The sequence below is a fragment of the Rhipicephalus sanguineus genome, chromosome 4 (genome assembly GCF_013339695.2).
Source record: "Rhipicephalus sanguineus isolate Rsan-2018 chromosome 4, BIME_Rsan_1.4, whole genome shotgun sequence".
Lineage (NCBI taxonomy): Eukaryota > Metazoa > Arthropoda > Arachnida > Ixodida > Ixodidae > Rhipicephalus > Rhipicephalus sanguineus.
The window spans coordinates 20269215-20283874 of record NC_051179.1 but is presented as its reverse complement, the minus strand read 5'-3'; the positions used below and the strand labels follow the sequence as shown (position 1 = coordinate 20283874).

General features: G+C 47.7%; 1 protein-coding gene across 1 annotated transcript in view; it reads right to left on the bottom strand.

Annotated features, from left to right (window-relative positions):
- The window catches only part of LOC119389556 (uncharacterized), a 43565-nt gene extending 35313 nt beyond the window's left edge, over positions 1 to 8252 (bottom strand). The window contains exon 1 of the mRNA XM_037656872.2: positions 6976 to 8252. The gene's annotated coding sequence lies outside the window, so the exon portion shown is untranslated. The remainder of the gene's footprint in view (positions 1 to 6975) is intronic.
- Positions 8253 to 14660: the final 6408 nt, after the last annotated feature.

Below are 14660 nucleotides of genomic sequence, written 5' to 3'. Positions count from 1 at the left end.
TATCAGATTAATGCCTGTGGTTCCAGTGTTGGCTCCGCATTTACAGCAGTCTAATAAATATTACATTTGTATTCCTATGATTCAGCAAGCTATATTGAATCATTGCTCGACCCCGGAAGAACACATTAACGAAAGGAACATATGATAATAATCACATGAATGCCCCATAAAGTGCACTTAGTTTCGATAATACTGACGTACGTACTCTAACGTGAGGGCTGACGTTACGTCGCACCATACGTTACCCTTTAAACGCCAATGTTGTCGACGTGTCTGGTAAGCCCGCGATGTGCACACAGCTACTACACTTGCAGAAACACGTCGATCTACCTCGTAACGCCTGGCTCGAAGCCATAAAATGCAGCATAGAAGTACTTGCTGACTGCTTCGCAAGAAAACGATTCCCACAACGCGTGGCCCGGATCTGCCGAACTTTTTTGCGTTTGTTTTTATTTTTTAGGGGGGGGGGGGCTTATTGTTCTTTCATAGTTGAGCACGTTGTACACTAAATCACGAAAAATGTTCTAAATATACTACAGAAAGCCTTCGGTTGTGGTGACAACGTGTATTGACAGCTGTGAACAGCACTTGCATAGTAGAGTACATATAATACTCTGAATTGCTTCCTTTTTTTTCTTTTGTAAACACATGATACAAACCGCATTTTACTTGAGCCATATGTTTCGGTCAGTATTAAAAAAAAAAACGTATCCAGTGATAAAGAGGGGAGCATCAAAAATATGATGACCATGTAATACACACTACCAACATCAAATAATTTTTTAAAGAAGCCAGTAAAGTTATGTGAACCGTATACCGCAATTGCCACATAATAGCAGATTCAGTTTCAAGACTGCTGGCGGTGTGTTGGCTACGCGCTATGTAATACGCAATGAAGTGATACTCAAATGCTGCTACGCACACCACGATAATGGTGCGCACACCACGATAGTGAGCCTTGGTGAAGTTCGCCGCAAATTTTTGAAGTTGAAATTATTGCTTCGGATCTTTAGCGCGTTTTCGCGGTGCGCTGCGACCGGACTTTTAACCCCCGAATGCAGAGATGTTACTTGGCTCGTGCCTTCAACTTGACTTGAGCAAGTCGGCCCGAAGCAAGCAGCGGACTTGAAAACCCCCAAGTCGGCCTTCGCGTTTCATAGACGCTCAAGCTGTCTTGCTTGGTCAAGTCAAGAACGAGCTTCAATGCAGAAACACGTTGCTCGCCTGGTACCGAGGTTAATAATGAAGTTGTTGGCGTAAGGCACGTGTTAAAGCAAGAAAAGTTCGTATATTTCAAAAGAACTATGAGATCAAAGTGCTACAAGCATATTTTTGTCATTTTACTGTTAACGAGCACGTGGCTCCCGCCGCCGCAGCGATGTACAGTGTTGCTTGTGTAAAGCGTCCGTTGCCCACTGGTTTCAGTGGCCGCCCAAGCGCGGCGCGTTACTCCAAGCTTGCTTGTTTTGGCCTGCGCGCTAATAGAATTTCCCATAAAGATGCGAAACAAGGCATGGTTTGCGTTGTGTTCTTTCGTCGTTTTTTTTTTCTTATCGAACGCGGAGTGTATATGCGCTGCCCTGTCTCGCAAGTTTTAAGCGAGGTATCGCGAATTTTCAAGGTACTAGCCTTTCTATTCGCCTATGGACATGCTTGTAGCGAGCTGGGTCGCAGTTATATATGAATAAATAAAAAATGCAACAACTTCTGGGAACAAGGTGTACAAAGCCCTTGTTCAGGCCCATGTGGGTGCTGCCACCCAACAAAAAAAAGCTAAAGAATAGAACTGGAAATGCTAATTATTTGTCTACTTTCGTTGAACATCTGATTCTTGGTAAACAAGACAAGAAGCAAGGGTCGGGATCATGGGCCTCGGCGGAATTTTGACTCGCGGGGTGCAGCAATGCCGCGCTGCATGTTGGTGAGGGTAGGGGGGGGGGGCGCACATGGTCAATATATGTGATCTTCTGGAAGCTTTGTCGCGAACAACGAAAAAGACACAGGCCTGTCATGTGCGTCCTGCGAGGTGAACGAAGAGCTCATCCACCTGTTTGTACGAGAGCACCTGTTTGTAATACGAAGCTACGAGGAAGTCCCAAGGAAAGCTTCGCCTTGTCACCAAAAAATTTGTGCTGGTCCGTGGATTAAACCCGCACTAGGGGAAGTTCTTTTTTTCTGGGAAAAGCTTAAAATTTTTCGTATTGTTGTGCTGCAAACTGATGCCTTTCAAGTTTCTCAATGCCACACAGCTGCACCGAACGAGACAAAAACGACGTAAAATGTTGTGTACTATGAAAACATTTTTCGGCTCATGCTACGTCCCCCACGTCACTTTGCAAAGCGAAGTCGTCGAATCAAGGAGAAATGACCATTCGCTGAGATGTCGCGCAGCAAGGCACGTTGTCGTCCAAAGAGACACCTCAGCGCAAGGCGGCCCCGCGCTTCACCGAGGACGAAAAAAGTGTGCTGATCGACCTTGTGAGGCAGTTCGAGCACATTATCGAGTGTAAAAAACTGATGTTGCGTCAGTGGCGAAAAAAGATGAAACGTGCAAAGAAATAGCCATGCGCCACAACGCCAACCACGGGATTACGAGGCGCCACCACCTGCAGCTCAAGAAATGCTGGAATAACCTCAAACAGAAATGAAAAGAGGAAGCTGCAAGAGAAAAGTGAGAGCGCCACAAAACTGGTAAGAACAACATTTTTTTGCATGACTGGTTCACTTGAGCTATTATTCTTGTGACCTTCCACATGTTTTGTATTCGGGAGATGAGTGATTGGTGAGCGTAAATACACCGGGGCTATTAATGCGCACGTGTGTGCAGTCGACACATCCTGTAACGCCACGGAATTCGGCCAATTCATAAAAGTCCCGCATAATTTTAGGAAATCCCGCCGGCTGCGGGAAGCGCACCAGCGTCGAGTGAAAGTGCTTTGCGATGAGCAGGGTCACTTTTCCGACTGCGCGGCACACTGTCGACTGTGGAATGCGGACGAGATCGCCGGTGACTGTCTGGAATGTGTCAGCGCCGTAAAACCTGAGCGCCATCAGTAGCCGCAACATGGGAGGCACAGGCTCTATAAACGTTGGCACAGGCTGTCCTCAGTTGTCCCCGCTTTCTTGGAGCGGCAACATAGCCAGAAGCTGCCGCACGGCGTTCTTGGTGAACCTGTAGCGAGCGTGGAATCGTTCCTCGTCGTACAACTCCATCAGATTTCCTCGGTCACGTAAGGCGGGTCGCGGAATCTTCGGCAGGCAATTTACCTCAGGAAATATGCTACGTCCATAGCGTGGCAAGCAAACTCAAAAGCGGACAACCTCCGCGCGACGTCCATTCGAGAGGCGGCCATGTTGGAATAACGCATCAAGACTGTTTCAAGCTAGCCCCGCAGCAGACTTGAAACTCGTCCTGACTTCGACCGAGCCAAGTCGCCCGCAAGTCGTCCGCAAGTTCGAGAACGATTTATGGCGAGCAGCAAAGCTGTCTTGAGTCAAGTACGAGTCAAGTATGAGACAAGTAACATCTCTGCATTCGGGGGTAAGACGCACGCTGTCCATGAGAATGAAGCCGAATTTCCTGAAATTGTTCATTTTCTGTAATGCAAAACATTATTTTGGGAACCTCTACACAGGGTCTCGCAAACAAGCCTCGTGAGACTTTCAGTTCACCATAAAAAAAGAAAGTCGAATAATTGTGGCATTGAAATCAATGTAGCCCCCTCTAAAGTACTTAGGCGAGGTTGATGCCGAAGGCCGATCCTGTTCTCTTTAGTCGTCGTGATATCTATAGTGGTTGCGGTGCTCGGCTGCAGACCCGAAAGTCCTGGGTTCGATCCCGGTCGTCGCATTTTGATGGAGGCGAAATGCTTTCAGTCCACTTTAAAGAACCTCAGACGGTCGACATTATCTGAGGCCCTCCACTACGGCGTCTCCCATAGCCAGAGTCGCTTTGGGACGTTAAACGCGTTTAACTCTACAAACTCCAACGAGCCGCTTCCCTTATTTGCGCGACTGCGCACTAAAACGACACAACGTATCTAAATATGTTCACCGCAACAAGTGTACAAGAAGCACAATTTTCTTGATGTTGCAAGGAAGTACGTTTGCTTTCTCGAGACTTGTAGTTTGACCGGTATCTCAACGCCGAAGTGCAGCAGTTCAGTGTCGCGTTGTCTCCACTAGCGGACAACTTTCGCGGCCACGTCAAATGGCCGCTCCGCGATCCGATATAGGTCTGGCCGCATGAGCGACCGCACATTGCCTGATAGTAGATAGGTAACGCCTGGACTTTGGTCTTTCTACCTACTGGACTATTTCGCTGACGGCGCCTGCGCCGCCAGCGAAATAGTTCAGACGCGCACCTATCTAGTGGGGACGGCGCATGCGCCCTCCCCACCAGATAGGTGCGCGTCTCTTTTTCGTGCTATGTACAATGATTCGCCCAGAAATTTAGGAATAACCTGAACGACATTTACTTTGCTGGAAAAGTTTAATAATAATATGTGGGATTTTACGTGCCAAAACCACGATATGATTATGAGTCACGCCGTAGTGGAGGGTTCGGGAAATTTCGACCGCCTGGTGTTCCTTAACGTGCACTGGCATCCCACAGCACACGGACCTCAAACATTTCGCCTCCATCGAAATGCTACCGCCGCGGCCGACTTCGAACCCGCGACTTTCGGGTCAGCAGCCGAGCAACGTAACCACTACACCACTGGGGCGGACGAAACTTGTTTTAAACCATGGGGCGCGGCGTCGACATTTATGATTGTACCGTGATTGCCCGCGAGCGGTCGAGTTTTTTCGAAGTGCTCGACTTCAAAGACGGTTAGCACAGATTATGAAGACAGTATACAGCCCGGCACTACAATATAGGAAACTTAGATGCTTCTTACCTTATCGAACAGCGCGCAATGAAAAATGAAATTATCCGACACTGCACAAAGAACTTTACAAAAGTTCTACCTAATTCTTCTGATATTCTGATAATGAAGTGCTCATACTTACGGATTCAGATTTTTTACGAGAAGAATTTTGCATTTAGTCATTTAAGCAATAGGGAGTATGCACTGAAACTGAGCCGCAATGTGGCGCTGCGGTGCCTCGAGCTGGGCGCCATTTTTGCGGTTCTCGTGCAGCAGCCGACCCACGCTTGCTACTGTGTTTGCTGTGTGTACGCGCTAGGTATTGTGTGGTGTTTCCTTGACTGCCGTGTACTCGCGTGTTTCATTAACGATAGTACGGCGTTGGAACTGTCCCTTACCACTGCGTGTTGCACGGATCTAGTCATTTGCCTGGCTGTGCAAGCGATCGCCGTGTTGCTGCAGTGAAAAGATGCTGCTCAGCGACTACGCCAAGTCGCTGTCTGATCCCGAGCGCAGGAGATACCACATCAAAGTCGCAAAATGCGGTAGCGACGACCCGGCTTGGCGCTTTCCGATGACCAGTTCACGAACGATGTTGGCTGCTATCCCAGCGTAGACCGTGCGGATATCAACGATTATCTTGTTCACGGGACAAGTTTCGTGACGCGGGAGCAGCTTAAGAGCTACAAATCCTTGGAGGCTCGCAATTATGTCACAAGCGGCCTCGTGGAGCCACCAAGGGTGAAAACTCTTCGTGATGGCAACATCGTCGTCGTTTCAAAGGTAGGCTGTACATATTGTACCGCATGTTCCCGACTTAACGGCTTGTTCTAGGTATCCGTAAAGTTAGTGATCGGGTGCTAAAGTGGTAAAGCTTGCTATCAGTCGCTGATAGGGCGTCCAGCCCATCGCACTTTCTTGCCGCTATCACTAGATGGGCAGCCAAGTTGTCGCTGTGTTTCGCGTGTTTTTAGCGCTTGCATGCAGGGGCGGCGCCAGGATTTTGATGCTAAGGGAGGGGGGCACCGAAGACAAGCGAGTTCCTTCAGGGGGGCAGGGAACATATGCGTTGTGTTTTGACCATGTTTGCTCGAGGGGGCAGGCAGAAATTTAGGGGCAGCTCTAGCACCCCCCCCCCCGGCGGCTCCCCTGGCTTGAAGTAGTGCTCTAAAAATCTAATCGCGCGCGCTGAACACTGATTTATCTTACTATCTGCGCAGGTCCGCCACTCACAAGCGTTTAAAGAAAAGCCGCCGCTGCCGTGGCTGCTAATCAAGCCTGATGGTGAAGTTCTGTGCGCGCACTGCACGTGCATGGCTGGCCTTGGCGAGGCGTGCTCACACGTTGGAGCAGTGCTCTTTTACTTGGAGGCAGCAGTGACACGCCGGGATGGTCGATCATGCACGGATGGACAGAGTGCATGGCTGCCACCGCATAGAGCTCTCCGCTTTGACGACAGCTCCGTTGTCTTCGCACACTGTCCTGATATAACTTTCGGCACGACATAGAACCCTACCCGTTGAAAGTTCTCGTCGTTGGTGCTGTTTCTTGTGCGGTTGGAGCAACCGTAAACAGCGCAGTTCACCATAGCCGATTGACGCAGCTCGACGCGCAACAACGTCCTGCGGCTGGGGCACTTTTACAAGTCCATGCAACACGCAGTGGTAGGGGACAGTTCCAACGCCGTACTATCGTTAATGAAACACACGAGTACAAGGAAGTCAAGGAAACACCACACAACACCTAGCGCGTACACACAGCAAACACAGTAGCAAGCGTGGGTCGGCTGCTGCACGAGAACCGCAAAAATGGCGCCCAGCTCGGGGCACCGCAGCGCCACATTGCGGCTCAGTTTCAGTGCATACTCCCTATAGCGTCGCAGATGTTTTCACACACGCGTGGCTACTTTTTCTGCCCTTGGCTCAAGTTGGCTACCTCATGGCTAGTTTTTCCAATTTTTTGGTTATTTTCAACCTGGCAACACTGCTCCCCTCACTCTCCCCTAATTGGCGATGAGAAGAAGTCGTTGAGCAAAGATGGATTCGACTGAACCGCGCATCTCAGTAGATAGATGTTTGTTTGAACAGTGGAATATTTGACTTACCTTCATACGTAGTCTTGACCCGTTCGTCGCACTTGAATGTAATCATCGATGTTCTCAAAACGATTGGACTGATCTTTGGACGAAGGCACCGTGAAGAGACGAACAAAACGAAGTATGTAGGAAGAGGCGGACACTGTGCTTCCGTATTCCGTTTAGTCGCCGGAAATGATGCCTCTATTTCATTCCTTCGTTATCGTGGGCTTACAGGTTCGCTTCAGTCCATCCAACAACGTTGCCGTCATAGCTGCGTTCTGTCTGACGAGTTTACTTCCGGGTTTGTTTTCCGATGAAAATGTTTAGTTCGCTTCGTGTGCTGGCGAACAGGCTAGGACGCCAACTGTCGAGATCATCTTTTTTGCTTTCTTTCTAACCGTCTGATGAAGAAGTGAGATGAAATGTCGGTTCACCAGCTACGTGTTAAGGCGTAACGTTCGCGATAGAACGAAGCTAAAGGGGCCTCGGCGCGCGCGCACAAGCGCTCAATACATCAAATGCTGCGGGAATAACTCGTTGTGTGTTTGCCTGCTGTTGCTCGCGAAGTTCCTTTCCTTTTCTTCTGCCGACGTTGACTACAAGAGAGGGAAGCTCGTCGTAAATTTGATGCGCGTGGCAAGGCGCACTGTGCAGCTGCGATGAAGTTCTTACATAAGGGAGAACAGCGATCGGCGGTTGTTGAAACAACAAGTGTTCTTATGATTCTCGGCGGCTCGTCGCTTAGCAGACCACGCGGCGAGGTGCGACACAACGGAGGGAAAGCCTCGTCTTCTGGCACTTGGTTGACGCAGCGGACGACACCACCGCGGTTGAAGCAGCAGGTGTCAACAACGCACAGACACAAGTTGAAGCAGCTAGTGACACCACTGCAGCCGTTCCTGTGCGGCCCTCTACTGTAGGTAACTGCTCTCAGACAAGAAGGGGTGCTTGGGTGACACAGCAGACGACACCACCGCGATGACACCTGGTTGAAGCAACAGACGACACCACTGCAGCAGCCGTTCTTGCGCAGCACACGACAACACGCTACTGCTTGCAGATGCGGGCAACGTAGCAGACGACACCGAAGCGTTGACACCTGGCTGAAGCAGCGCACCGTGAACCTTGTATGACACTCGGCACCGGTATATTGTTCGTAGACGACAATGTGCTTTCGGCTGACGCAGCAGACGACACCGCCGCCAGATATCCGGAGATAGCGCTGTACACCGCGAAAAGCGCGGCAGCGCTTTCAGCCTTTCTGGTTGGTTAAAACACGAGCCTGCGGAGCCTCTTTTTCCGCGACCGCTGGCGCTCACTGTGTGCTCTGACGCTGTGATCTTCGGATGTGGAGAGGAGAAGCGCGCACGTGTTTGTATGCTGTAGCGGGCGAAGCTGGAAAGGAGGCCAGAAATGTAGCCGAAGCGAAGGGCACTACAACCTCTCTGCAGCTTGAGAGGAAAGGACAGATTGTCGCTGCTGGGGCGGAGGGGAGCAGATAGGTCGGTCGCGGAGGCCATTCCATGCGCGCCTAACGCAGCTGAGTCGCTGTGTGACATCTGTTGATAGGCGTAGTCGGTGCAGCTTGTTCGTTGCCTATGCAGGAAAAGAAAAAAAAAAGTTAAAGCAATGTAGTCTACCAGTGATGAAGCCGTTCGCTTTTGACAGTCGCATTGAGAGGAGACAATAATATTCTGCCAGCTCGGGGCTTCAAACCCCGCACTGTACGACGTAGTATAATTATACAAATTGAATTTTCTCTTCTTCTCGGAACGTCTCGTCACCGTGATGCGTTACAGCGCTCTAATATTCTTACTAGTGCATCGTTTCCAATTAATTATTAAGGCGAAAGCCTTAGATGCCTCTATCAAATGCCAGTACTGGCCATCGGCGGCGGGGTCAACACAAGTGCTGAAAAATAATCATCATCACGTGATGACGTCAACATATGACGTCATCATGACGTCACAGATTGCCAAAAGTCGTTACATGCAATCCTAGATTGCAAAAGTCGTGCAAAACCTAGTGAGGTGCACATACCTTTCGGGGGGGGGGGATCAATGCAATGACTGAGAAGTAAAGGAAGCTGCATGGTTTTGTTAGGCGGATGAATGAGGGACTGTGTGAATTATTAGTGATTAACTCCTCAGAATCAAAGTATTTAGGTGATTTCAGCGAATATCACCGAGATGTTCACCGTACTAGGTACAACACGTGCGACGTGTAAGCCGTTAGTTTTCTGCGTCGAGAGAATGACGAGACTCGTACGAAATTATTGTTGACTTGCGCAGGTTGCGTTGCAAAGGACATTATGTTATCGCAAGCTTGCGTCAACATAAAAAGCCCGAATTTCTTTATCACTTGCCTGTGGATAAATATCACGCACTGGTTCATTTTCGCAAGGTAAGATAATATTTCGTACAACTCATTCTGAATGAATTCCATATTACACTTGCTTTACGTTCAACAGTGTGACGTTCCTCTCTTGAACTTCTATTTCGATTTGCTCCTTCCTGAGGAGCAGGCACGCACCTCTCAGTGTAAATTGCAATCCTGATCCTTCTCTATTTTTCTATTTGTCCTTTCTACATTGTTTTCATATCAAATAGATCAAATAGCAATGATGTGTTTTACTCACACAATACAAACGTAATTTGAAACTGAGCACTGAGCTGCACTGTATTTCGAGCGAACCTTCTAAAGCCGCGGTCTGTTTGAACATATACGACTTACAAATTATGTCGACGAAGAGCTAAAAAGCTCGTGAAATAAAAGATCCAGTGGAGTCTGTGCGGCAGCGTGCGCCTACTGTTTGACTTATACCGCGAATTGTCTCCCTTGTATCAGCTGGTTTCTTAGTTCACAGACAGGTATTAATTAATACGTTCACGTCGTTCTATTTAGATGTGTGCAGACGTGTTTATGTACATTAGGTGTAGATGTCATACAATGACGTTATAAAGTACTTCGGAATGCCGCACGCTGATTCGTAATGCGCGCTATCGTGATTTTGAAAACGTTTGTAGTCTATAGGTACGCACGTGTTCTTACATTATGCGCTGTAGGGCGCTGTGCAAGTGAGTTGTAAATTCAAATAAGAAAAACAGTTGTACAGACATTCTATGCAAATTTCGGGGGGTCACTCTATACAACATTTCCGCCTTTCTTACACTAATACTATTCTCTCCTCTCTTTCACACCCGCTCTCCTTTCCTAACACTGAGTAACAGGCCAGAAGATTCATTCAGCCCGACCTCTCAGCTTTTCTGCCACTATAAACCTTTCTCTCTCTCTCTCTTGGCTGTATACAGTACTTCACGTATGCGTTTATGCGCCGCCATCTTGCCTTGTTAACGCTGCCTAGAGCACTGCACGGGCCGTAATTCTCGGCCCGGGCCCGGCCCGAGCCCGGCACTCGTGCAAGTTCAGCCGCCCGAAGCCGGCCCGGTGACTCAAAAGCGTGACCCGGGACCGGCCCGAACCCGAGAAAAAATTTCACCTACCCAGCCCGGCCCGACTGCAGATCGAGCCGGACAGGGGCCCGAGCCAATAATCTAGGTGGTGTTGCCCGAATATGGAATCAACAACAAGCCGTTTTAAGTAGCAAATATCTAGGTTTTGTTGGCGCATGCTACGCTAACAAGTATGCTTCAATCTACAGTAATTCTTTGTACGAAAGGGCCTCCCTGCGGTAACAGTTGGCCGGACATACTGGACACGATGAACGGTCATTCGGAAGTGGTATACTGTGCATATTTTTCTACAAATACAATGGGAATTATCAAGAGCGGTAGGTAGCAGATATTTTAACAAGAAAAGTGATTTGCAGCATGAGTTCAGTTTCAACAGGGAGCGCAGTAAGAACAGAGGAGGCATAAAACAGAACGCTATCTTGACTTTGTTTTTATTGCACTCTCTAATGAAATTTCAAGCATGCTCTACCATGAAACCCAATCGTGCACCCTTCTGGATATGTAGCGTCAGCATATTAGCACCGTGCCACGGCAAGAGAAATGCCGGAAAATTGCCAATTTTATTACCTTTTTTGTAAATACGCTGACCTAGATAAATAACGAACTCCGTGCACCAAGTGTACTTTTCGAAGAACGTATAAACAGCCGAAAGGACGAAAAGCTATTTGTTATAGCGCTATTTCCACGTATATACCACATCACTGCTTGTATATACTATATAATCTCCAGGAGGGAGTAAATGTGTATCGGTAAAGAGAGTTATACATGTGGCAAGTCAGGACGTACCAATAAGAGAAACGGAATATCTTTTTTTTTTTCTTGGAGTGTGTAACAACCAAGCCAACTGTACTACAGTACACCTATAAGCATGAAAACGGCTGTACGGGTGTATTAGGCATTTCATGATCGTGCTGATTTTACCTTGCGGCAGACAGAACTCAGATGTAATTTGTGTAAAATTCAAAAAGATGGCCACGCCCATGACTCAACAATAATGTCGTCTCTAGAGCGTTTGCGTAAGCCGAAATTCCGCGCTTTCAATGGAAAACCACGCCTGTTATTTGGAGCACGTGATAACCTGCTGCAACATCATCGTCACCACAACTGCGCACTCAAGTTATCCCAAAACACTTATCTCTTATCGGGGCACAACCGCCTCAATGGGTATCGAACCATATAGTTGTAGCAATATTATACCGAAGAAAAGAAACGAAATCTGCCCCAGGCACTCATGCCCGACGTCAACCGATAACATCAAGAACGACGCACTTCCGGCGATCTTCAACTCGAAGACATTCCCTATCATCGTTTGATACCAACGAATGATCGGTTCTGCACGCAGACCGTTTCAATAGGCCGCAAGCAAAAAAAAAAAACAACAAAAAAAACAGTCAGTTGCACTCGAAGTGAACGCTGTGCGAACTGCGGAGCATTGATTCTCCTGTGTTTTCTTTGTGTTTATATTGTGTTTATCGGCTCTTTTCTGATCTTCTGTGTTCTTTTATAGCGTTTAACTGTTCCTTTCTGTTCTTTTCGTGTGATTATGTCACATTTAATATAATTTTCCGTTATTTTCTTGTCATTATCCTAGTTATTTTGCGATGATCTATATTCTGTTCTGTGGTCTCCTGCATACTGTTTTTCTACTGTTTGCCGCTCCGAGCGCGGTGCGTCTAACTCCCGACGCTGGCATTTCGCTGGCTTGGACTGATTAATTAGCTCTTCGGCGAGGCTTCACGGGCAAGCGAGCGCTGGCGTTCCAAACGGGCAACCTGCTTGGCTTATGTGTGTCAAACGCGATGCCAACTGCGTGATGCTAACGTGAGACATGACACGATGACAGGGCGGTCCCTTAAATTGCTCCGCAGTTAAAAAAAATGGAGGCGACCCTAATACTCGACTTAGGTGTCTGGGAGTGGTACTCGCACCTCGGCGTTCGTGTGCCCTAGTGTATTCCTTGAGTCCACTAATCTAGAAAAATGGACGTAAAACGGTGTGCCATTATAGCGCATGAAGGGTTTCAGGAAAGTGACGTGAAGTTTACTTATCATCAGTTCAAGTGTACATCTCTTGAGGTTCAACAGGAAGGGGTGGCGAAGAGGCAACTAAATGCCTGGCAGTGCACCAATCCCCGCCCAGACAAAGATATTGCAAAACACTCAGCATGCCTATGTAAAAGCATAAATGCATAAATGCAGTACATAAATACAGTGAAAATACAATAAGTGCAGTAAACACAGCGGAAAAAAAATGATGAGACACCTATAAATGCACTCTTTACAGTAAAAAAAGTTTTTTTTTTTTTTAAACGAAGCTGTGGTTCTAACTAGTGAACTGGAACATACATGACTAGAACTGCTTGTTCAAAACAAACTTGTATAGTAGATTTTTAAGGCGAAATACATTTCTCCAAATAATACACCAGGTGCACAAATCTTACACAGAAAAAAAAGACAGATATTCGATGTTAGAAGCGTCAGCAGATAAGCGTGTATCTTTTTTTTTTTAAATTGCTGCTCATCGGCTTTCATTCACTATGATGACGGCCATGCTGTTAGAGTTAAAAAACAAATGATTAAGGTGTGTTAAGGCGAAAGCCTTAGATGTCTCATCAAACGCGAGAATTGGCTGTCGGCGGCGTCAACACGAGTGATGAAAAAAAAAATCATCATTATGTGATGACGTCACAGATCGTAAAAATTTGTGACGTCGGAAACTATACCTACTGGACCTAAATAAAGTTCTTCCATTCATCCATCTATCCATCCATCGTGACGTCACACCACGCGACGTCACATGATGACATCATCACATGACATCGTCAATGGTGGACTGATCACGGAGTCAATGCAAAACCAGGCGATGTGCAGGATGCTTGCAATGCCTCCGATCCTGGAGGCAATGCAAATCCACGTAAGGTGCAGAAAGCTTTCGGAGGGGGGCGGGGAGGATCAATGCATCGACTGAGAAGAAAAAGAAGATGGTTTTCGCCTTCGCGTCGTCTTAGGCGAATGCATAAATGACACTGTGAGTTTTATTTTATATTTACTTCCGTATATATAACACATATATTTACTTCCGTATGACTACTACCCGCAGCTACTTCCGCAGCTGCGTGCAACCGCATAGCGCACAAGCCGCCTAGATACACACGTATGCGTCGCTTAATCTTCGAGTCTTCTCTCTCTCCTTCCTCGGCTTCCTGAAGAGCTGCTCGAAACCGGCTCCGCCTTTATCGGCGACGCGGAGTCTCAGCTACACGCCGCCTGAGTAGCAGCTCCCAGGGGCGGATGTCGCCGTGATAAGAGGCGCCGACAAAGGAGAGACTTGTGCACCGCGTGCGCGGCTCGCCTCTTCCCACGTGGCTTCGTTTTTCTTGCATCGACTTGGCACACATTCGTCGACTTCTACCCGAGTGCGTCGGAGGCGCTCAAGAGTGGCCTTGTATACATGCGTCTTGGGCAGTCGTCGAAGAAGGTGCATAGTGTGAGCCAGGACGAAAAATGTAATCCTCTTCTATATGCAGCTTCGCGATGTCCCTCTCAGTTTACACGTCCTGTTTAGAAGCGGGAAAATTTTGTTAATATCTCCCCTTTGGTCAAGCTGAACGAGTCTGTCTGCCTGTTCATCGCCCTTTATTCCTTGAATGAAGGACGGGATTGCGCAGTGCCTATGTCTAGGGCGGATATCCGAAATATTATAACGCAATGAGCCAGTTACGTTGCCAGAATTTTTTAGGGGGGGGGGGAGGGTTGTGTTCAACCATACTTTATGCATGTTCAAGCGTGCGTTTGTATGTGCGCTTGTACACATACACATGCAAAATTGAAAATTCGAGGGGGGCGGAGGGAGTTGGCCCCTCCCCCCAGGCTGCGCCCCTGCAAGGAGCTAACCACTGTTTTATGAAGAGGTGCTTTGATGGCACTGAATCAAAGTAATGATTACTACGTGAAGTCGATCCACAAAGAAAATTTTCAATAACTACAGATCTCTCACGACGCATAGAGACGTTACTTCGCAGACATCGACAGGAAATAGCGTACACAAACAGTTTCCTGTGCAAGATACACCGATCCAATCCACCTGAGTGCTGCTGTGGTCAAGAAAATGAGACTGTTGGTCACGTTCTTCTGGAATGCGTAAAGTACGCAAATGAAAGAAAAAGGCTAGAGAAGAAACTAGCAAGTTTGGACAGCCGCCCTCTCACATTACAGAAATTACATGGAACGCGAACTGAAA